Source organism: Typopeltis vanoorti, chromosome 24, assembly GCF_054136105.1.
Source record: "Typopeltis vanoorti isolate ZY-2024b chromosome 24, IOZ_Tvanoo_1.0, whole genome shotgun sequence".
Taxonomy (NCBI): domain Eukaryota; kingdom Metazoa; phylum Arthropoda; class Arachnida; order Uropygi; family Thelyphonidae; genus Typopeltis; species Typopeltis vanoorti.
In genome coordinates this window covers 27231450-27252747 of record NC_143572.1, presented here as the reverse complement: position 1 = coordinate 27252747, position 21298 = coordinate 27231450, and the positions used below count along the sequence as shown (strand labels likewise).

Below are 21298 nucleotides of genomic sequence, written 5' to 3'. Positions count from 1 at the left end.
ACATGTGTGAAGCCGTTATTCAAAAAATATAGAATCCTTTCCAGTCTTTGTAGAGGACGTGCTTGGTCGGGTGGCTTCTTGTTTTGGATATCTGTTTTACCGTTAGCAAAAGTATTGCACCAATCCTAGAATTGTTTTCGCGATATGACGTTTGCTCTATTCACTCCTGTTTTAACAACTGGGGATAAATTTCTGCCATTGCATTATGCTTAACATGCAGACATAGCTCATGATGTACAGCTCGACGAGTGACCAAGTTTCTGTTTTTCCTGCTTTTTGCAACCGACAGTGAGGCCGTATGAGGGAATTGACGATGCAAACGCTCCTTTTATATAAATATGTTCAAATCTACTGGTAACGATGCATTTTCACTTGTAATGTGTTGCTGTCGTATACTTTGCTATACCCAAGTTTTTTTTTTTTTAATTCAGTTCATTTTTACAAAACTCTCAATAATATGGAGCTAAACAGAGATGGTGGTGACTCGAATCTCTCCATGTCCTGCTGCTCATTTCATCTTTGTGACCACTCTTCCCTATTAAAACAACTGTTTCCTTTTTATTTGCCCTCCATCCACTTCCCAATGTCTCAATTTGCAGAACAGCAAGCTTAAAAGACTTCCAATATCCTTCAAGCATCAGGATCAGGCAATCTTTTTTTTCTGCGTTTATGACTTAAATAAATCTTAGTACTCTTACAGCTATTCTAACATACATGGTTTGCCACCTCTGTAATGTATTCGATTACACATTTACTGAATTGCCCTCTGGTGGTCATGTAGTGTTGTAAAATATGGAACATAGGACAGCCTCGTTCCGTTTGCGAGAAAATACGAGAAAACAGATAATGGTGTGAGTAACGGCCATGTTAAGTGCGGATTGGGTAAACTTCGTTGAGTGTATAAAATACTGTTGTTGTTTATTTTATTGTGTTTGTAAAGAAAGACGTTTTAAAATATAATGGATAGTTGTCCAAATATTTATTTGCGTTGATCGGTAGAGTTTATGTCACGTGTCATTGCGAGTTCACAGGTTTGCTTTGAACAGTTTATATTTGCTGTGTACGTGGGTTACTACAGCATGGCAACTTGTAGTCACTTTAGAGACCGCTGTGTTGTGTTTTCGACACTCTATTCTAGTTAGGCTTAACTTCCAGTTGTGTCATGTCATAATAATCTTTTTCGAGGATAAATACATCTTCTGACACCGTAAGTTACTTTCACTTTTGGTTATGTTTTGACTATAATACTTACGGAACTTTTAGCAGTAACTGGTATATTTAGGGAAAGTTTCCGCTTTCGGCTGTATGTATACATATATGTGTGTCTGGGACCTTATTCCCGCAGAATTCCTTCAGGCGGTTTTTATATAAGCGCAATTTTGCTTTTTACAGGGAATAGAATTAAAGAAAATTGTCGGTGTCTGATTTTTGAAATGAACATTCTGATGACGTGCAGTAAGTTTTATTTTACTTAAAAAAAAAAAAAAAAGGAATCGCGATTAAGTGATTGTCACAACAAAATGTACACATTTATGTAATTAGGTCTCTCGTTCAACGGGAGTGGAACTAGTTGGACTCTTTAGGTTACGTTTCTTTGTTTTTCTTTCAGATGTAGTAGTCGTAGTATTTAATTTAGTCTCGAAATAAAATGCTTGTGCTTTAAGCATTTGCGAGCAAATTTATTCTTCAACGGGGTTGATTTTACCCAATACCTAAGTAAAACAGTCCCCAGTGAGCCGCTCCTTTCTGCTAGTTGGTGGTACTTTTAAGTTATGCTCTAAGAAAAAGCTGTATTGACCTAGTAAAATGACCACTGGATTACCGAAACCATCACTGGAGCCTGGATCAATCTTAACAACCTGTTGAGACCTAAATTCATCATTTGAACATTCTTGACCCCCCCCCCCCTCCCTTAAACCGCTTTATGTGTGTTCAATTAATCGAATGGTATTTGTTTAAATATTGACATTAAATATAGCCATATTGACAAGTTTTGCGATTTCGTCCGTTAAGAACAAATGTCGATGGAATTTCAGTATTATTTTTATTTATATCAATTTCCACAGTGGTAACATATAAACTTGAGGTGATAATATTTAACTACTTTCTGTGTAAACATAATTTCGATAATAACTGGCGCTTCGGATTTTGCTATATACTCATTTGTCCTATGTTATTTTTTTGACATTTTGATTAGCGATTCGCTTTTCTACGTTTGTATATACATACAACTCTGAAACAATGCATGTTTTATTTCACAACCTGACTGAGACTCACAAGTTTTTTCATTTCTGAATAGTTTAAATAACTCGATTTCCTGTTCACATTAGTAACAGGAACATTTAAAACACTTATACACCAAATCATAAGCAATTTCTAAGACTTAATATGAATAATAATAATAAAAAGCTTACATACAACAAATACCAAACTAAATTTTATTAAGAATGGCTGCTGGTATATGGTATACATTAAAGTTTTTATATATCTGGGGAGTAATGTTGATACTGAAAATGGAACTGACCAGGAAATAACAAAATTGACGAAAGGAAATACTGCTTTCAGACAGTTGAGTGATATATGGAAATCATCCAGATATCATGATAAAATGAAAATAAAAATCATCAGTATTAGTTTGAAGACATTATTATTATAGTTATTATTTGAAATAGAAGCAGGAAACCAAATTAGTTTTCAAAGTATTTGCATAAATTATTGAAAAAATTGCCTACAACATATAACAAATGATGTTATATAAACAGATAAAATAAAAATTCCAGTAAAATAAAAAAGACATACATGGAAGTAAATTAGCCATGAACAGGTAACTTTCAAGAATGGTTTGATGTGGATCCTAGAGGAAAAAAGGAAGTGAAGGCCAAAATTAACTTGGCAAATAATGATAAAGGAAGTTGTTTGTATAGAGAGCTGAAGAAAAGCAAAATTAGTTGAAGAGGCAGGAATAACTAGAAGCATCTGATCATGTGCTGTATGTTCACAGGTCAGCACAAAGAAGGTAGGTGGTTAGATAAGCCACCATTACCCATTAAGGTAGGATGCATAATCTAGAAACTGTTTCACAAATTAAATAGAAAGCAGACAGCTTTTTTCCAAGCTACTTCAGACTTGCAATAAGCAGGGTGACATTCTGGCCTTTGACAGAATTCATCTGCCACATACTAAAAATGTTCAGAAATATTCATGTCCATATGGGATTTGAACCTACATCCTGATGGTTTGAATCAGAGATGCTATTCACTCAAACTCAAGAGAAACCTATTCTAGAAATCAAATGGGAAGAACCTTTTCAATCCATTTTAGGCTTCCAGTGAATAGGGTAATAGTTTCTCATTGGGTTAAATATAAACTAAACTTGATGGTTTTAGAGGATATAATCTAGGATACAAAGAACCTTTATAAGGGCTTTTAGTAGCATTCATTTAACTCTTGAATTAGCTGGTCTCATGAAGAGAGGTATGTTTTTTTTGGAAACTGTTTCATTTTATAAAACAAACCTGCTAGAGAACATAAGCAGGTTTGTTTTATAAAATGAAAGAGTTTCCAAAAAAAACATACCTCTCTTCATGAGACCAGCTAATTCAAGAGTTAAATGAATGCTACTAAAAGCCCTTATAAAGGTTCTTTGTAAGTTTATAGATATAATTTCAACTAAATAGCAGTTAGGTGAATAGATAATGGTATTTGACATTTGAAAGTATCCATGATATAGTAGGTTGGATATGTTGTTCACTAAATCAAATTTCTACATCTGCATTGGCTTGCTTCTAAATATTTTTGAGTTTCTAAAATTTTCATGAATTTTTCTCACATCACTTAGGTAAGTGAAAATGAATGTACTGAATAATAAGTAACATTTCACAAACAATAAAATTCCTGATTCTCTTAAGTAAATGCATAATTATTTTTAATTATGATTAAAATTTTTAAAAATTTTTGAATAGCTGACAGCCATTTTATGAGCATAGAAATAATCTTTTTCCAAACTTTCTCTCAGTTCCTTAGCACAGACAAAAAATGATGTGCTTAAGAACAATTACCATAGTGCTTCTTGTAGTAGCTCTTTGATTGGTAAGACCACAGTTTGCATGGTTTACAAAGATTCTATAAGAATCTTTGCATTTCTCTCTGTCTCACTGTATATCATCCCCCAGACACACAGGGTTGTAAACATATACATCTGGCATGTTTACATATACATACACAAATATATTTTAAAAAGATTAAATGACTGAAAGCCGAGAGATAAAAAAGTAAATACTGAATTAAGCACAACTAGTTTCCTCTTCAAAGAAGACTTCTTTGGGTACACAATAAGGGGGAACAACCAACAAAAATTGCGAAAGAATAAAAATATACATTAAAGTGTTAGTGTATTGACATTTGAAGCTGTTCTGTGTATCTCCTCATTGTTAGGCTTGTGCATGTGTTTAACATCTCATGAACGCCAAAGTTGGATGGCAGCACAATGGCAGTCTGAGAGATTATAACTGAGGTTGTTAAGATGTATTTGATTGAGGACGATTTCTTTGGATTCCACAATTCTTTCTAGTTCATCATAGCAGTGAAAGATGTTTTCATATTTGTTCTATAAGACTGGATGAATGAGGTTTTCCTCATTAGTGTCAGCAGAATTCAGGACGTCTTGTTATGCTCTATGTGAAGTCTTCTTCTGAGAAATTAAAAATCTTGATTTACAGAAACTAACTCACACCAACAGATATCTCCATGCACAGTCCCATCACTATCCACCTAAAAACTTGATATTATCTCTATGCTAGGCAAATGTCCTTGCTTACGCCTGTGAAAAAGAAGATATTAACAAAGAGCTTCAGTTTCTTCTTACTACCTTTCAGCACAATGGTTATTCGAAACAAAGAGCTAATAAGTTATTTTTCAATCTCCACCTGCTTGCCTATTTCTATCTTCAGAATGGCAAGCAGGTGGATTGAAAAATAACTTAACTCTTTGTTTCGAATAACCATTGTGCTGAAAGGTAGTAAGAAGAAACTGAAGCTCTTTGTTAATACATATCAGCTTCTTTTTCCAAAATTGACCCAAATTCAAATACAACATCTGGACTTCTTTCACCCCTCTTCTGAAACTCCGTTCCTTGCTAAGTAGGCTCAAACAAAAATATGACAACCTGAAATATCTCGGTGTTTACCAAATTTGGTGCAACTGCAATAAACCTTACTTTGGCCACACAGAAAAATCCATCTAATTGCGACTTGAAGAACATAAGAGGCATCACATATGGCAGAACAAGAGCTAGTACTTTGTCAAACCATGTCCTGAATTCTGCTGACACTAATGAGGAAAACCTCAATCAACAATGAGGAGATACACAGAACATACCCTCATCATATAAATAATAAACTTAGTTATAATCTACCGGACTCTTTCAGCTCTGCTATTGGCACACTCGTGAAGTCAGACGCACGCAAATGCCCAACAATAGAACTTCAACACGAACTATAGCTATAGTTCAAAGCTAACTGAATTTTATAATAGTCGTTTTTAGTGATACAATGTTTCTTAGAGTGTTTTTTTATTTGCTTTCTATGTTCCCATGCCTGAAGATGTCAGACAATCCGATGAAACATGTTGTGTTTTGAATAAATTTAACTGTTTTTTCTAGTTCTCGGATCTAAGTCAGTATATATAAATATGAACATATCCCAATTCCGAGTTAATATTACAGATTGTTATATATATATGGCATAACGGATTTACTCAGCTGAGAGACATATTTTTTAGAAATATTAAATGTCTGAAAGCCGAGAGATTCTGCTGACACTAATGAGGAAAACCTCATTCATCCAGTCTTATTGGATAAATCTGAAAATATCTTTTGCTGCTATGATGAACTAGAAAGAAGAATTGTGGAATCCAAAGAAATCGTCCTCAATCAAATACATCTTAACAACAAGCTCAGTTATCTCTCAGACTGCCATTGTGCTGCCATCCAACTTTGACGTTCACACGATGAATGCATGCACATGTCCAACAATGAGGAGATACACAGAACAGCTTCGAATGTCAATGCACTAATGCTTTCATGTACACATTTTTTTTTCTTTTGCAATTTTTGTTGGTTGTTCTTGCTTATTGTGTAAAGAAGTCTTCTTGGAAGACGAAACTAGTCATGCTTAATTAAACAGTACTTTTTTACTTTTTATCTCTCGGCTTTCAGACATTTAATATTTCTAAAAAATATGTCTCTCAGCTGAGTAAATCCGTTATGCCATATATATATAACAATCTGTAATATTAACTCGGAATTGGGATATGTTCATATTTATATATACTGACTTAGATCCGAGAACTAGAAAAAACAGTTAAATTTATTCAAAACACAACATGTTTCATCGGATTGTCTGACATCTTCAGGCATGGGAACATAGAAAGCAAATAAAAAAACACTCTAAGAAACATTGTATCACTAAAAACGACTATTATAAAATTCAGTTAGCTTTGAACTATAGCTATAGTTCGTGTTGAAGTTCTATTGTTGGGCATTTGCGTGCGTCTGACTTCACGAGTGTGCCAATAGCAGAGCTGAAAGAGTCCGGTAGATTATAACTAAGTTTATTATTTATATGATGAGGGTACATAACAATTTCCTTAGATTCGACTATCCGATAGCACGCTCGTGAAGTCAGACATTGCACACAAATGCCCAACAATAGAACTTCAACACGGACTATAGCTACAGTTCAAAACTAACTGAATTTTATAATAGTTGTTTTTATAGTGATACAATGTTTCCTATGGTGTTTTTTATTTGCTTTGTATGTTCCCACGCCTGAAGAAGTCGGACAATCCAATGAAACATGTTGCGTTTTGAATAAATTTAATTGTTTTTTCTAGTTCTCGGATCTAAGTCAGTGTGTGTGTGTGTGTGTGTGTGTGTATGGCTGACATTGGAAGAATGCTATGAAATACAACAAAAACAGTCACTTGATCTGAAAGAATAGTACTGTTGCTACATTAGTTATCTTTCATTTAAATCTAGAATACTAAATGGGTATCAAAATTGTCAAATCACACAACACATTTTTCACTATTGCTGTTAGAAAATTTTAATTGAAAGTCTTTGTACCTTCAATGGCATGTAGTTATTGTGGAAAGTCATTTGTTTTCTAGTGCTCTCAAATATTTATTGAAAGCACTCTTTCAGTGAAGTACACAGGCAGTTATCTGATGGTAATTTTTCATCAATTTCAAGTTATATCTTTATGACAAACTTATTAGGCAGCTTGGAGCAGTGCCATCACACACAAAGCTACAAGGAAAGAATGTCTATTGCAGGGATTGTTTGAGAGAAGCATTGTCAGATTGCATACCCAGGGTCAGGTGGATAAACCAAGTGGGGGTTAAATGCATGAGCAATGTCAAGCAGGAACTGGAAAATTAGAAAATATTCTGTGGGGAATATAAAGACAAGGGTGAATATAGTAGGCTTATGAGGAACACAAAGTGCAAGCAAGAAGGGTGACCAACATGATAAGGAGATCTAAATCAGATTATGAGAGATAATTTGCCAAGCAGGCCAAAGGAAATCCTAGAGTCCTCCCCCCTCCCCCCCATGTAACAAGTAAGAATGATTATGTAAGGATTCTTTCCTTCATGTTTACATGGTGATCAGAATATGTTATGAAAATTATGGAAACAACTACCATGTTGGAGTAAAACTATAGTTTAATATAAATCAAAATAAACACGACATTTCGACCTTCACATGAAGGTCACCATCTGTAGTATACTCATATATACAAAGAAACAAGCTGCACTACAATCTACATGGCATGCTAAAGTTACTGACCAACTGCTACAACTATTGGCCTGATCTCTGGTGGGAAAAAAAACAAAACTTAATCACAAATTACATCAAAGCTAGAGTTCGATTATTATTATCATCCTCTATTAGGTTATAAAATTAAATTAAGCTGGAGAGCAACATGTTACAAAAAGGAAAAAATTAATAAATAAAAAAAATACTTATATAAGTATACATATAAATTACAACCAACTGGTATGGATAGTGCCCATATTATAAGATAAAAGCTGAAAATTAGCTTAGAGTCCTAAAGTCAAGCTTTGTTGGAAACTAAGTGGGCTGAATGTGTGCCATCCAAATTTCTGGAATTTTTATGCAACTATTATTGTTAAGATTAGGATGGTTAATCAAAATTTCACAGACTTCTTTAAATTTCTGTTCATACCGGGTTTTTTGTATGATCTAATGAGCAGGTACGTTTCCAATCAATTTGGTGTAGGGGTGTTAAGGGCATGATCAGAGAGGCCTACTTCACCAGAATTGTTAAATTTAATGTGTTGTTTGTGCTCCCTTTTTTTATGGATAGGGATTGTACTTCCAGTTTCCCCAATATAATGTAAGTTGCAGGTGCAATAGATGCAATAAATTCCAGGATGTGCCACTGGGGGAAGAGGATTCTTAGAGGAGTTGAATATGTTTTTTAATTTTAAAGGTGGTTTAAAAGTGGCATTAAGATAATGTGTAGTATATGAAGTAATATACTACACAATATACTATGAAAATAAATATGAAGTATAATGTGTAGGATTCTATTAATTTTTTCTGATAACCCTTTAATGTATGGGATAGCTATGGTTTTACTGTATTCTATATTATTTTTTGATGAAGTTTTATGAAGAACATTATTAATAGTATTTTTGCTATAGCCATTATTTATAAATGTATTGCTAATAGATTATTAGATATGTGAAGAGCCAAAGGCTTCAATTGCTAATAATTTTTAATTCTTGTTTAAGAGCATGCTCATTAGAGCAAATTAAAGAAAACCATATGTAGTAATCTTACACAAACAACTAGCAACAATCAAATCATTAAAAGCTAATCAAGATATAATTATAACAAAATTGGGCAAAGGTAATGCAACAGTTGCCCTTGACAGATCAACTTACATCCATGAGATGAATCAACTAGTCTCCGATAACAGCACCTATCAGTCTGTGAACTATAACCTGATGAACAGGATAAAGAAGAAAAACTGTGAAATTACTTAAGTCTGTCACTTTGTGTCAGACTTAAGTAATTACACTTGGAATGCCATATATTCTGGGAATGCCATTTTCCCAGAATATATGGCATTCCCAAGTTACAGAAACATAACATCTCGCTTCTGCCGATAGTTGAGAGAATAGATAGCCCTAATTATCACCTAGCCAAGAAATTAGCATCAACAGTCCTCAGGGAGTTTGTAGGTCATTCCCCCCCCCACCTCCCCTCCTATATAAAGAACACATAACACTTCATAAACAAAATTAAAAACATCACACTCGGCAAAGATGATTTATTAGTCAGTTTGACGTTTCTGCCCTTTCACAAATGTCCCAATCAGTGACACAATTCTTCTCTTACAGAACAAATTTCCACCCGATATTACTGCTCTCTTTGTCCACATACTACGTTCTGGTTACTTCGTGTGGCAAAATAAATTTTACCCACAAAAAGAAGGTATGGCCATGTGCTCACCATTATCCCCTCCCAATTGTTAATTTTTACATGGAAGCTTTTGAGCAAAGTGCTCTTGATTCCTTCACTCTAAAACCTACAGTTTGGCTTAGATACGTTGATGATGTTTTCATTATCTGGCCACATGGCCGCCATATGTTGAGCACATTCCTTAGTTTCCAGCAAACCCTAACTTTAGGACTCTAAGCTAATTTTCAGCTTTTATTGGGTACTATCCATACCAGTTGGTTGTAATTTATATGTATATTTATATAAGTAATTTTATTTTTATTTATTAATTTTCTGTATGAATTATTTATTAATTTTCTCTTTGTTACTCTCCAGCTTAAGTTAACTCTGTAACCTAATAGATAACAGGACTAGCTTTGATGTAATAAGATTTTTTTATTTTAACATCAGAGGTCAGGCAAATAATTCTAATGATTGATTAGTAACTTTAGCATGACATGTAGATTGTAGTGCAGCTTTTTTCTTTGTATATATACATATACTCCAGAAGATGATCTTAATGTGAAGGTCGAAACGTCGAGTGTATATTTTGGTTTATATTAAACTAAAGTTTTACTCTAACATGGCAATTGTATCAATAATTTTCATAAAATGTTAAAGGTAGAATTCAAGAATGGGCAAATAGGAATATGATACTCTATGGTGGGCAGCACAGCTTTGTAAAAGATAGATCATGTCCTGCCTTAGTAATTTATTCACATTTTATAATAAAGTGACATTGGAATTGGATAAAGGAAATGGCCATCATACTTCTGGACTTTGCAAAAGTTTTGACAACATACTGCACAAAAAACTTATGTAAGTTAAGTCAAATGGAATGGATACGAAGCTGGTGGCATGGATAAGTGGTAGCTGACAGACAGACAGACAGGCAGACACTAGAGAGTAATATATGGTGGAGTGGAATCTGTAAGTGAATGAGGGTGACTCGAGGCTCTGTACTGGGGCCACTACTCTTTATTCTGTATGTTAATGATATAGGAAATGATTGTTTGCTGATGATGGAAAACTAGGGAGGAAAACAGTTGATAAAGGTGGTGTAGATATCCTGTAGGATGATTTAAATAAATTCGTGGTGTGGGAAAAGGATAGCTGTTGTCAATTTAATGTTGCAAAATGTAAGATTATGCACTTTGGGATTGAAAGATTAAATACTTTGTATTACAATGATGGCACTGTATTTCAGGAAATTGATTTGGCTAGGTATTTGGAGGTGATGGTAGACACTGTTGAAGTTCAGAGAGCATATTGCAAAAGTTGGGCATAATAGCTGAAAGGATTACTTGGATGTTGACGAATACCTTGACAAGTAAAGACAGGGAGGCTATTATCCCTTTTTATAAGGTTGATTTAGCTCCATCTTGACTACTGTACACAGATTTGAGCACAGGGATGAGGAGTGGTTTCTGCATATATTACTCTATCATGATGACTGACTAGAAATAGTGTGTTGATGGAAGTTTCACATAGGATAGTGACAGTATAAATGCTATGTGATCATGATCTGGGAATGTTTGTGTGTGTGTGGAATACCAAAAAAATAAATAGCATTGTAGGTTTATGTATATGTACTTGAAATGAAAATAATAAACAATTATATAATATAGAACTTTTCACTAGTAATATTAACAGTTTGTCATTAATGTTTTGCTTATGCAACTAAAGTTTGATCTGTGGTCAGAGTAATTTTGCACTTCTACTTGAAAACCAGACTACATCTTTGGATGTAACTTATCCTCTAAAAGAAAATGTTCCTTTTAGAGGCCTTTCCACAGGTTCTGCATAGTAAAAATGACATATGTCCTTTATGAAACAGAGATAACTGCCTATTGCATTAAGTGCAGTCATGCTATATATGTAAATCTATCATAGAGCAAAAATATATATAGAATGTGGAAAGAAATCTACTAATTTCTGTCTTGTAATATGTAATTGAAATTTTAAAAAAAATACAAAATTTTGAAGGAAAAAAAATAGTGTTCTGTGGACACCATAATTATTACTATTACTATTACGTAACACCTCCAGAGAGTCCAAAGACTCATCGAAGGAGGGAAGCCACTTTACAACTCTCCACCAACCACAACTACACCAACGCCATCTACCGCTCACCACCACTAGTATTTCCACAGAAAATTATGGTCTAGGATTAATAATGATTATCATCAAAAAAAGCTTCAGTTGCCCAAGTATCCCTTTTCATTGCAATTCTGAACTCACCAAACCTGCTTGTTCTCCTCTTCCTTTTTTATTCCATCTATCCCTGTCTTTTGGATGAGCCTTCCCTGTGAAGTATTCCCAAATACCTAAAACCTGCAACTTTTCAAGGAAATGTCAGACTTCTTTCTCAGTTCTCACCTGCTTCCGTTATATGGTTATGAAATGCGTATAGATTCTCTGACCCTCTCATATATGGGATCAATTAAAAAAAAAAAAACTCTTCACTGCACACAATGAGGTGCTCTGATTTCTTACCTATACCGACAGTTTGTGATCTATGTTCTCTGTTTGGATATCCTACTGCTTTTCCTGATGTTACTGTTTAGACTCAAATTTTTCTTGATTGTAGAGACAGTACTGCTAAAAATGGCTGTCAGATATGTAGGATTTATATAGATTTGCTAGTTATGTACTCGCCATTTCTTGTCTTGTGTACAATCCTCCAGTTCTGTGATTATTTTATCCAATGATGACCATTAATGTTGATGTTTCATCATATTAGATTCCCAACCACATTAGAACCAAAGGGAAATGAGATTGCAGAAGTAGTACCAGATCAGTTGTACTTTCTTGACATACTGTTTAGCAATCTCTTATATAGACTGTTAATGAAAGCAGAGTGAATTAATCAGTGACCGTAATCCTAGCAGGGAGGTATTAAGAAGTAAATTGCATGAGATTAAGCTGGAAATAAAGTAATGCCAGTTCAGCCAACGTAGAAACAGAAGAGAGAGGCAGTTCTTCTGACTAGATCAGTCATCTTGCACATTCTTATATAATAAGGGCAGAAGACCCACTTATGTACAAATACTGTAACAGTGCCTTACCATATGTCATCTTTTGGTGAAGTGCCAGCATTGCACTCAAGAGAAATGCAGTTTTACTAATCTGACCGAGCCATATATTGTCAGATTCAGATAAATTGCAAGAAGTTTAACTTTTAACAAAGAATTAATTTGTACAGGTGCATCTGATTTATGTATTTATTTTTTGTTAAATGAAAAAAAAAAGTCTCCGTAGCTCAGTTGGTATAGACGAAGCTCTTTGGTCCGAAGACTTGGGTTTGATTCCCATCCATGACATGAGGAACCTTTAACTGGTCTCTTTCGATTAAAGGTGAGTTAGCCGGTCTGATATGGGGGTAGAGGGTTTTTTCACCCAGAAACTCTGGTTTTTCATCCTGTGAACACACTGATCTACAGTCATAAAATACATACTTAACTCATCATTAGGAGGGCTGAACTTATTCTAGGGACAGGAGAGGAGGAAAGGCTGGAAACCCATACAAAATAAATTTTTTTTTATTTGTTTAAATATGATTTTTACCCATGGATAGTTTGTAAATCTATAGTATAAATACTATAGATTACTATAGTATAAATGTATAGTATATAGTATAGTATAAATCGTCATAAAAAATTTTTGTAATTTTTTTTATCCAGAAACCTCATTTTAGAGAACAAACATAGAACTCTTTTCAAGCTACTCAGGTTCTCTGGTAACTGGTAGTTTCACATTGGGTGATGTAATTCATCTTCCACCTAAAGGCAATCACAGATGATGTGATTCCAATCCATAGTTTGTTGGATGTAAACATATATGATAAACACTCAGTGAGCCAGGCAAGCAAATATACCTATTGTTTACCTTATTGAAGTTTTTTTTTTTTTTTTTTTTTGTTCATGAGATGTTATCTACTTATTTAAGCTTTTCATTTATCTTTTGTTATCTTATGTGTTGCATAACTTTCGAAATGGAGCATTATGACTTCAGCTGTCCTTGTACCAGTAATAATAATAATTGTATGATGATACACAGCCATGAGTCCCCTTTATGGGGAGGTATGGCAGCATCCCCCCCCCCCACAATTTTATCTGGGTTCCTGAACCGGCATAGCTGACGAATCAGACCTATGGCTGGGTTAGTATTCCTGACTTCAATCCATGTGTGTTCACTGGACCGGTTTGCCTGCTTGCAGGATGAAAAACCCCAGATAAACTGGTGGAAAAACCCTGCTGTTCATGCCCAAGACTGGCTAACTTGGCTATGGCTGAGGAATATCCTTAAGCTCCTCGTGTCGTCGACGGAAATCGAACCTAGAACACTCCTTCCCCAGGCATATGGTTGCGAAGTGCATAGCCACTAGGTTAACCACGTGGACCTTGTACCAGTAAATCCCAAACCAACCATGAACCATTATTGTTTCCAAAGCAGTTCCAATTTCATCTTTTCCATCCTCTCGTAACCTATAGTTCGTAACCCTTCTTCAAGATGATTATCTCTGACTTTCTCTCTTTGTCATTGTAAAATATATAATTGTATTTTCTATTTATTATTTCATTTGTTTTTATTTTATCATCCTTTCTCTTTTATTTTGATTGATAGTAATTTCGGAACCTTCATATTTTTGTTTCAATGGCTTCTTTTATTTTTCTGGTATTATAAAGCAATCAGATTTCGTACATCATTCTTTTTCTGATTCACATTACTATTTACTTGAAGCTTTTTTTTATGATTTTTTTTAAAATTTCATTTCAATAAGTAAAGATTTATTTGAAAATTTTAATTTCTTCCATGAAATATGGTTTTGACTTGGAAAATGAATAGACATGCAGGAGTATCAAAGAGACAGGAACTTATGTGGAATTATAAGGCAGGTGATTATAATAGTCTTAGACGTCAACTTCGGGAAGTTTCATGGAGGGAGGAATTGGAAGGCCGGGATATCATTAGTGCGTTGGAAATTGTGAAAGAATATTTGTTATCAGCAATGGTAAGTTGTATACCACGAGCGAAGAAGAGGACGCAATTTGGAGTAAAGTGGATGACAAACAATATTAAACAGGAATTGCATGCGAAAAAGAGGCTATGGAAGAGATATAAGGAGACAGGTGAAGAGAAGATGCATGAGGAATATAAGACACAGGCCAGAAGAGTGACTAGTGTGGTAAGGAAAGCGAAACTGGAATATGAGAGGAGATTGGCCCTAAGATCCAAAGAAAATCCTAGGGAATTTTTTAGCTATGTGGCCAGTAGGAGGAGAAATGACTGTGGAAGAATGATATTGTGGGATAAAAATGGGAATAGAATGACTGATGCAGAGGACATAGTGGAATTGTTCAATGAACACTTTATTGGAGTATTTCATCCTAGAGGAGTCAGTTTTAATGCTAGAGGGATAGGGCTGGTTCGAGGATTAGAAGTAGGGGAGGAGAGTGTGTTTCAGATACTGAGTACTCTGGATGTCAGTAAAGCTGTGGGACTGGATGATATTTCACCACGAGTTTTGAGAGAATATGCTAGGGAATTGACAATGCCTTTAACGTGGCTTTTCAATGAAAGTCTGGCTTCGGCAAAGGTGCCCAGGGAATGGAAGGAAGGTAAGATAGTGCCATTGCATAAGGGTGGTAACAGACTGGAGGTGTCTAATTATAGGCCAGTCTGTGTGTCATCAGTAGTTGTTAAGATTTTAGAGAAAGTAGTGAGGGGACCGCATACAGTATTGGGCAAATGAGGGTAATGTTATCTGTGAGAATCAACATGGATTTGTGAAAGGATGCTCTTGTTTTAGCAATATGCTAGCCTTTTATAATAAAGTTACAAGAACATTAGATGAGGGAAAGGCATATTCTGCAATTTTCTTAGACTTGGCGAAGGCATTTGACAGGGTGCCACATGATAAGCTGATATTTAAGTTGTAGCACATGGGTCTGGATGTCAGATTGGTCAACTGGATTCAGGATTGGCTGTCTGATAGGTATCAGAGAGTTGTGTATGACAGAGCAGTTTCCAGGAGGCAGAGGGTTACAAGTGGGGCCCCACAGGGCTCAGTACTAGGACCTATATTGTTTAACCTTTATATCAATGACATAGCCAGTGGATTGCAGGGGGATATTCAGTTGTTTGCGGATGATGCGAAGCTGGGAAGGATTATTAGTAATAGTGCAGATGTGGTAGCCCTGCAAGAGGATTTAAATAAGCTAGATAGATGGGCAAATGAATGGGGGGTGTCATTTTAATGCAGCAAAATGTAAGGTCTTGAAGTTTAGGAAACATCGATGGGATGCTGCATACTCTATGGGAGGAGTTATACTGGAGGAAGTAGGGGAGACAAGAGATCTGGGGTTGATGATTGATAGAAACCTGAAGTTTAGGGGACATATTGCAAAGGTGGTGAAGTTAACACAGAGGATTGCTGCAATTATGAGAAGGACACTGACCTGCAGAGATAAGCGGGTTATCATTCCGTTGTATAAGTCTCTGATCAGACCACACTTGGACTATTGTTCTCAGATTTGAAGGGGATAAATTAACTGTGGAAAGGATACAAAGACGGATGACAAAGATGGTTTCAGGACTGTACAAGGATAGTTATGAGGATCAGCTGAGAGAATGTGGACTGCAGAGTTTGGTGGATAGAAGGAGAGGTGATATGATTGAGACTTTTAAACTGTTGAGAGGTGGTTACAGGGTTGACACTGGGGAGTTCTTTCGCTTGGTTGAACAGCGGGAAGGAGTGATGACAAGAGGCCATCCCTGGAAGTTATGAAAGGAAACTGTGAGCAAGAGGGTAAGGAGTGGTTTCTTTGTGTGGAGGGTGGTTGAGCCGTGGAATGCATTGCCTGATGGAGTGGTGGGAGCGAGAACGTTCAATGAGTTTAAAGAGTAGTATGATAGACTTTGTGTTTCTTAGGGGGGGGGGACCTCTAAGTCCTGACATGATGAGTCTTGACAGACTGTTCTTAGGAAGGACCTCCCACGATGAGTCTTTTGACTCCATGGAGGCCTGAATAATAATAATAATAATAATATATTAGTTTGATTAATTTCTTTTCTCCTCTTCAACTTCGGAAGAGGAGAAAAGAAACTTATTTTATTTATGTCGATTTCAGCCATGAAATGTTGTAGACCAGTTGCACATTTGTATCATATGTGAGTCATAATCTAAAAACCCTATTCTAATGATCAGACAAATTTTTTAAGCTGCTTTTGGCCTCTTGTAAGCAGGATGGTGGATATACTGGGTAATGAAATTCATCTACCATCAAAAGTTAACTAAAGATTTTCTTTCAAAGCAGTTTTATACTGGCTCTTTTGAAGTTTTAAAATCCCTGTGTTTATTGTATTGAACTTTTGGGTTTTCAGTAATCTGTCCAATCAATCAGGAAGGTAATAATTGAAGTACAATTACATTCTGTACCAGGAGTCAATTGACATGCAATGATTGGTTAATTTAAGGATCTGTATTGAAAGTCAGATAGATGGTATATTCCTGCATTTCTTTACCATCTTTTCATTAATTATAATTTTACACTTACTATTTTTGTGATTTGCTTAGTGTTAAAATTGTTTAGAAACCTTTACACCATTTACAGTATGTCTCCTTGTTATAAAGTTTGTTTCATTTTGACTTCTCCATGTCTATTTGCATTCTCTTCAGGAAATTTCAGTACTATCTCTCTCTCTCTCTCTCTTACTCTCACACACATACACACAGTTCACACCTTATTGATTTTTGGTTAATATTATTGTCTGCTATTTTTGCATTTATCACTGTGATAATTATATAAAATTCTTTACCTTTTACTCTAATTTGCCTTAAAATTTCTTGATTTCTTATTCTGACTGAAGTTATGTATCACCTCCATGGAGTCCAAGGATCTAACTCTGTATTAGATCTGATCCATTCCCAAATATAGGTTTGTTAATTGTATGTTTACTGGCAGTTCTTCTGGAAACAAGTTTCTGGAATCATACCCCCCTTCACTATCTTCTTATGGAGTTGGATAACATATCTTCATTTCAAAAAAAAGACCATGTTAAGATTTCTTTCATCATGATGAAAATCAAACCTTTTTTTTTTTTTTTCAACTGATGGGTTATGAGTTATGAATTATGGCATAATTCCAACTGCTACAGTAGTACAAAGTTGGGTATAAACTTTTGATATTTTAATTTTGGTATGGTTGTTTATAGGTATTCTGTTTCTGCTATTCTAATTCCTATTTTATCAGAATAAATGGTATTATTTTTGTTTAAGAAAACCTGTGCTACCACCACTTCCATTTGAGTTATCCAGGTTTTCACATTCACCATCATTGTTGGCCATCTGCTTTCTAGGTCAGTGGTCTCCAAAGTCTGGTACGCATACTCCAGGGGGTACGCGAGTCAATACGTGTGGGTACATCCAAAAATTTTTTATATTGATAGGAAAAAATTAAGTAATTAATTAAAGATAAAGAATATTACTTTCTTTCATCAATTAAACATATATCTAATATAGACAAAGATGTTATAAAGATCCTGTAAACTTAAATTTGAGAGTAGCGCACATTGGGCGACTTTGCATACATAATCGTCTGTGGCAAAGCTGTCATGTTTTTTAAAACTAGGGAGTGAATCTCTTACTTCTTATCATTGCCATTGTTTGTAGAGCATCCTAGTGTTGACAAGCCCAACTAGAGAAGGAAAATTGCTTAGTTATCCTGCTATCTACACTGAGACTTATGGAAAATGTCAGTGAAGAAAGGAAAAGATGGTTCTTGTTGGAGACCTAAAAAGCAGAGTATGAAATAACAAAAACAATTTTGCAAAAATTGGGAAGAAAATAATAATGGTTATCTGCTAGATTTCTGTTCAGGACATGAATTAGTCATTATCAATACTGTTCCATCCCAGTTAATGTGGAAAAGTTTTATTGACTATGTTGTTGTTGTTACTTTTGTTTAGGATACAAAAGTAAATAGGGTTATGATAGGAAGTAATCGTCATTTTTAATTTGGAGCAGGATGAAAATAAGTATTATATTGAAAAGAACAATATATAAGGAAGTTTCAAAAGAATGAGAGTTAAGTATTATTCAGATATGAAAACAAGAACTAAACTTCAGAAATCTGGTTAATAAAATCCAAAGAAAACATTGAACAGAATACTAAGTGAGAAAAGTTAGAGTCGGTCCTGAAAAATTGATGAAATCATATTGAAAGTTCCTGGCAATACGTCAGTATCTACTCTGAGAGAATACAGAGAAAAATGTAAGAAAGCTATGTTTAGAACTTCCTAAGAAAAGTCTTGGTAAGAGCAAAGAAGATTAATAACACAAAAGTTGCTAAATGCTGAGATCATGGAATATACAAAAAAAAAAAAAAAAACTATTTAAATTTTGTAGATCTGGATAAGGCATATGATAAGCCAAGACAAAAGCTGTTCAAAACATCACAATTGCATGATATAAATGGGAACATCATACAGAACAATGTATGTAATGATCAAATAGGTAGAAAGACATTTACTGCCACCAGTGACTGTTCACAGCTTATTCACCTGCTTACTAGAATGCCAGATAACCCTAATCACTCTCCCAACTTCACTAATATCCTTTTCAAGTATACTGATGTTTGTTTTCTAGACTTGTCAGACTACACATTTAGTGTTAGTATTGATATCTTCTCTCTCACAGAGCAGTGCTCACACCCAATCTCATCCATGTGTTATCTGGCATTAAAGAAAGCAAAGTGGGATAATCTTCATGAATTACTGTTTTAGTCTTCTGATCTAAAATTTGCATGGAACCCATTACTGAATCATTTCTTATCAGTAAGAAAATTTTAATGTCTCATTCCACTTTAAATTCAATTCCCTTATCTAAGTCTCAGTTCTCCAAAAAGTATACCAAGGCTGTACAAGGGAGGAACTCAGCATATCAAATTGGTTTTCATCAAAGTGTAAACATTGTTTGTGTACATTTGGATATAGGATTAAACCAAGAATATAATTTCTTAGCATCTTTAATTTATTGTATAACCAAGTGGTGTGGAACCCATTACTGAATCATTTCTTATCAGTAAGAAAATTTTAATGTCTCATTCCACTTTAAATTCTCATCCCTTATCTAAGTCTCAGTTCTCCAAAAAGTATACCAAGGCTGTACAAGGGAGGAACTCAGCATATCAAATTGGTTTTCATCAAAGTGTAAACATTGTTTGTTTACATTTGGATATAGGATTAAACCAAGAATATAATTTCTTAGCATCTTTAATTTATTGTATAACCAAGTGTGGGGGGGGGAAACTTTCAACATCTATCTCTAATCCAGATTATTTTAATAATAAGATGCGATAACACCTTTTGACAATGTGTATATGGAAAATATATGACTTCTGCATCATTTCAACTTTAGTATCTCTTCAGGGTCTGGCTCCCACTGATAAGACCTCATTAAACGTCTTATTAAAGGTCTTGCCCATCTGGTTGGCCGAGTGATTAGAGTATCTGCTCTCCAGACAAAAGGCCACAGGTTCGAATCCTGCCGTGGGCATGGATGTTTGTGATTGGCTGTGGAAATACTAGTGATGTGGTGGGAGGTAGATGCATTGGTGTAGTTGTGGTTAGAATGAGCTGTTGAGTAGACAGAGTTGTAGAGTAGGTGCCATTCTCTCGATGAGTCCTTGGGATTCCCTGGAGGTTTCATATAATAATAATAATAAAGGTTGAAACTGGTCTAGGTAGTTGCCCTTCCTATAATGCACAATATATATATATATATCCGAAAGGGTATGTTCTTTGCATTATGGGATACTAAGGCAATTAATTGCCTCTGCATACAAGTAGCCCAGTTGTGAAGATACATTACATTGCAACATTGTTTGTTTACACTTGGATATAGGATTAAACTAAGCATATAATTTCTTGGCCTCTTTAATTCAGGTTTTCATCAAAAAACTTTCATCTTCCTTTTCTATCAGTTTTTTACTAATGCCTGAAATAGCTGCATGCCAATTATCACATCCAAAGCTCGTTTTGAAAGAACTAAGTGCAGAAAACTTTGATTTAATCTTTTACTTTGATACCCCCCCCCCCCCCCCTTTGCCTTCATGTGGTGCATCCTGTTAGTAGGTGTCTGCTCGGCATTGAACAAACAAGGATGTGTTATTTGGAACTTAGCTTACCAAATTGTACTCTCCCAGAAATGCACATGATGGCACAACATAATGAGATTTCATGCCTACTGGGGCATCCCCATGTTAAACAAGGCCCCAGCTGTTTTCATCAGTGAACCAGGACAAACAGTGAAAAGTCAGCTACTGGAACAAGTTCCATCTAACATTTAGAAGAAGAATAAAACCAAAGTCAGAAGAACTGAAGATAGGAATCATCAATATAAGGAGTATTAATGGAAAGGAAATCGAACTTGCAGAAGAATTGGAAAAGTACTATGTTGACATAATTGAACATTACTGGGACAAAGAAGACAAAAACAGGTGAGATCTTACTAAATAAGTATAGGATGTTATACACAGGCAATAATGATCAAGGAGCATTCAATACCAAACATGAAGATTAACTTTTTGATTGGAAGGCAGTTTCAAGTGTGCAGTTTGCATTTCTCCATTTTGAAGTGTGGGCATGCTTCAAAATGGGGAAATGGACAATGAAACTTATTCTGCCTATGGTTTCACAGAAGGTTCTTCTAAGAAGTGGAAGAATTGTTGAAGTGATTAAAACAGTAAGTAACATAAAGAAAATTGA

The 21298-nt window shown here is 35.0% G+C and overlaps 1 protein-coding gene across 2 annotated transcripts in view; it reads left to right on the top strand.

The window, feature by feature from the left end:
• Positions 1-824: 824 nt before the first annotated feature.
• The window catches only part of LOC150093045 (uncharacterized), a 236600-nt gene continuing 216126 nt past the window's right edge, over positions 825-21298 (top strand). For both annotated transcript variants that reach the window (XM_090413689.1, XM_090413688.1), the window contains exon 1: positions 825-1207. The gene's annotated coding sequence lies outside the window, so the exon portion shown is untranslated. The remainder of the gene's footprint in view (positions 1208-21298) is intronic.